The sequence below is a fragment of the Pteropus alecto genome, unplaced genomic scaffold, assembly GCF_000325575.1.
Source record: "Pteropus alecto unplaced genomic scaffold, ASM32557v1 scaffold81, whole genome shotgun sequence".
Lineage (NCBI taxonomy): Eukaryota > Metazoa > Chordata > Mammalia > Chiroptera > Pteropodidae > Pteropus > Pteropus alecto.
Window position 1 is genome coordinate 18,393,274 of NW_006433378.1, and position 3,927 is coordinate 18,397,200.

A 3,927-nucleotide genomic window follows, 5' to 3' on the forward strand; every position below is an offset into this window, starting at 1 on the left:
TACCTGCCTATTCTAGAACCTTGCAGTCCTTTATATTTTTTTGAATGTTACCAACTTGTCAACTGCATCGAAGTAGACCTTTGATTGGAAGAGATCTTGAGGACTGGTCTTGAACCTGATTTTGACTAGAGCCAAAAAAAATAAGAAGGAATAATTCATATAAAAATAAGCACAAAATCATCTTCTCAAGAGAAAGTTTCTCCATATTATATTTCTACCCGGGGAATGGGGGTGGTGGAGACAGATGAGTTTAATTCAAAACTTCCATTTAAAAAGTATTATTCATGTCTACGGTCATGCCACCCTCTGAATATGCCCAATCTCGTCTGATCTCAGAAGCTAAGCAGGGTTGGGCCTGGTTAGTACTTGGATGGGAGACCACCTAGGAAGACTGGGTGCTGTAGGTGTAAAAAAATAAAAATAAAAAAGCATTACTCATATTTTCTGGATCAATTTGCTCTTTGTCTTAATCTTTGATCCTAAAGTTGGCTTCTTGATGGGACTTCTCAAGGCATCTAAGAAGTATCTCCAACAGGAGCCTCAGTTAAAATAAAACATGCCAGGATTCAAGACTCTGCATCTGAACCTGTCAGATCTTTCCATTAACAAACATCTCTGAAGTCAGTGCCATGTACCTGGTTTTGGGAATCTCTTGCCCGAGGGCAGGCTAGCTCTCCCAATTGTCAGTACTGTTGTTAGGATATCACACTATTCTGGGTTTGCCCATCTGATAGGCCTATCCCAGAGGAAGAGCTGCAGGAACTGATAGATGATCATAAATCCATGTTTCCTTCCACTTCATGCTTCTTGACCAATGAAAACAAAGCACAGAAGTGGAAAAATCAGAACTCATATAACAAAAGAGCTCAGGCATAAACATCTTTCAGTTTAGACAGCGGAAACTTGCTTTTGTTACATCCTCCCCAAAATTTACTTAGAAATCACCAAAAATAAAAAATAAATAAAAATACTGGAAAAGACTTCAAATGACCATATGTCCAGTTCTTGCCACAAGGGGCCTGTTTTATGTGCCCCTAGCTTCCTCAGCCACACCAGACTGAGAGCACAGATGCTCTCTTTTTCAGTCTTTCCAGTGACCCACTCCAGTGGGGGCTGGACTTTCTATTACACTTCCTTATGACCTGATTCTGCAGCTGCAGAATCCCTTCTCCTCCCAATGACATTGGCTGGATTTGGACTCGAAACCTCTTTTTGGGCCCATACTGACCTCTGATGTTAACCTGTTAAATCTTTCCACTGATGTGGTCCCCAATGAACTTCCAGTTGCTGCTGGTGCTACTCTAGCCTCCCTTCCCACACTACCAGTAACTTCCTTGTATCAATGTCCTAAACATCAGTCTTGCAAAAGAGATGAACTTCTCAAGGCCTCTATCAGCCTCTTCTCTTGAGGACTTTTGAATTGTTTTCTCAGTAGCGTCACTGGGCTACATTGAGCAACATCACAAAGTATCCCACCAAATTGTCCATCCCTTTACCTCCAATGCTACTCAGTGGCCAGGATGAAGTCAACATGGCTCAATTACTTTCCACCTCAGGATAAGCTCATTGTGTATCCAAAGCACCTTAGAGGGGTGAAACAACTTTTGACCCTACTTCGTATTACATAGAAAATGTCAGTTCCAATGTTCTCTGCAGTGTTTTTCCCAGGAGTGTCATGAATTTTTCATGGAGCTCTTAGTGGCTTTTATTCCAATGCTGAAGTCAGTAAAATTGGTATGCAAATCATGCCTGTCCCCATGAGACATTTGTTTCACTAAAATGTATGACTATAAACATAAATAATAAAATTGTAATTTTCCCTGAATTTTCAAAGTTGGAATAAGGAGAATTTTTTTGTTTAAATATGTCTCGTGTTTACTCCAAAGTTATCGAATGCATGTGGATATTTTCTGACCACCCTGTGTTTTTTGAAGAAAATTTTGTTTGTTGTTACTTATTTATCAAAAAACACATTTTATGACCTCAAACATTCTTCGTCCTTTCAAGTTGACATAAATTTGTCTCTTTATGATAGATCCTAATATATTTTGGTCTATAGTAGCATCCAAAGCCAATATCGATTTTTTTTTTCCAAAAAGATCTAAAGTTTCATTATTCATTCCCATAAAAACTATTTTTTAAAAATCTCTTCTCTCCTGAACTAGTATTTATCTTAAAGACAATTTAGATAAAAAGTAGAACAAACATTTTCACCCTTAAATATAACTATATTTGAAAAACAACGAAATCGGGCTTTCCTTCTAGTACTAGTATTCTGCAGTTAAACTTTCATTGTCATTTGTAAAAATGTATCTTGTTGTAAAATAGGTTTATTGTTATTTACCTTCCAGATACCTACATAATTCTGTATGGATGTGTGTAAGTGTGTATTTGTAGGTGGAGTGGGATGCTAGCATGCTTTAAGAATTTGTGAAAGGAAGCCCCAAGGAAGCAGGATCTTGATCTCCTTGAAATGAGCGAGTTGAGTGCCCATCAGAATCCACTTCCTTAGAGATAACGTGACAAACCTAAGTGTGTTTTGGAGAGTAGTGGGACAGGGGAAGGCCTGTATCTGTGTACCACTGTCTCATCTTCCAATCTCACAAATTCATTCAGTTGGTCATATTTCCTTGTGATGTTTTTATAGGTTTATAATCATTTATTTGCCATTATGAAATTCAAGAAACTAAAAGTTTGGAGTTTTTATTCTAATTCATTTGGTGGCAAAATCTGAACTGAAGCCATGCATAGTCTTTATCTACTTTATCCCTACATATCACTGCAAATGTGCTAGTGTATTTGATGACGAGGTAGAGATATACAAACCATGTCACCTATCTCAATATAGAATTCTAAAATTTCAAATTATGGAAATTATCTAGCCGCAAGGTTTTTAGATCAGAGACTTGTACCTACACTGGATAATACAACCACTTCTGGACACTTCTGGAAAAAGCAATGCCCTCAGAGAAGGGCCTTATTAGACCACTGGTTCCTGACTGGCAGTAAACATGGCACAAATACTTTGTTTAAGGACAAAGGCGGAGACTAGAAATGATAAAGGGAGTAGGAAGATAAGAGAGATATAGGTGTCAGGTGGTAAACGTTGCCTATATGGCATAGTTTCAAAAAAACCTTTCTCCAGAAGCAAAAGTCAGATGGACTTTTTTTTCTGGACCCTTCTAGCCTTCTAACTGCGTGATTCCACACTTCTGTAGGTGAATCTCGGTACATTTTCTTCAGTATTAACAGAGAGATTCCACTGCTTTTAAAGCATGTAAAAATACAGCCATGCTTTATTGTATTTACACTTAAATAAACTTATTCCAAAATTAATTTTAAAGATAGAGTTTGAGAAACTTCAGGAACTCCTTCAGATCTTCCAGATATAAAGGTTCTCTCATAAAAAAAAAAGAAAAAAAAACAGAATTTTTTGTTTGTTTGTTTTTTATGATGTTACTGAAATCTATAGCGATAGAAAACCAGATGGCTATAGGGTAGCACTAAGGAAATTAATTCAGATTTCTGAAAAGTTAACCAAATGTCTATTTTCCTTTCTTATATGTTATACATATTATATATTATCTATATTTAAAGTGCCATTTTGAATAACTGTCTTCTTTCTATTACATTAACATTTAAAATGCAAGAGGAAAAAAATTCTTAAAATCAATAAACATCTTTTAAATAATGTTATAAATTTATTCTAAGTTGTGCTCAGAATCTACAAATATTCTGACACATTATTTCCAGTTTGTCAAAATCTTAAGCATAATTTATCAATAAGTGTTTTAAGCAATTGAGACATTTTCTTATGCCCTGTTCTTCAAATAAATTCTAATTGCTGGTTTCAGTAGGAAGTTTCATATCAAGTATAAACAACTTCTTTAAGAAATCAAAATGCTTAACTTTAAAACTCTAATATAC

The 3,927-nt window shown here is 35.9% G+C and overlaps 1 pseudogene; it reads left to right on the forward strand.

The window, feature by feature from the left end:
• The first annotated feature begins 286 nt into the window (after positions 1-286).
• On the forward strand, positions 287-407 carry LOC112476845 (annotated as a pseudogene).
• Positions 408-3,927: the final 3,520 nt, after the last annotated feature.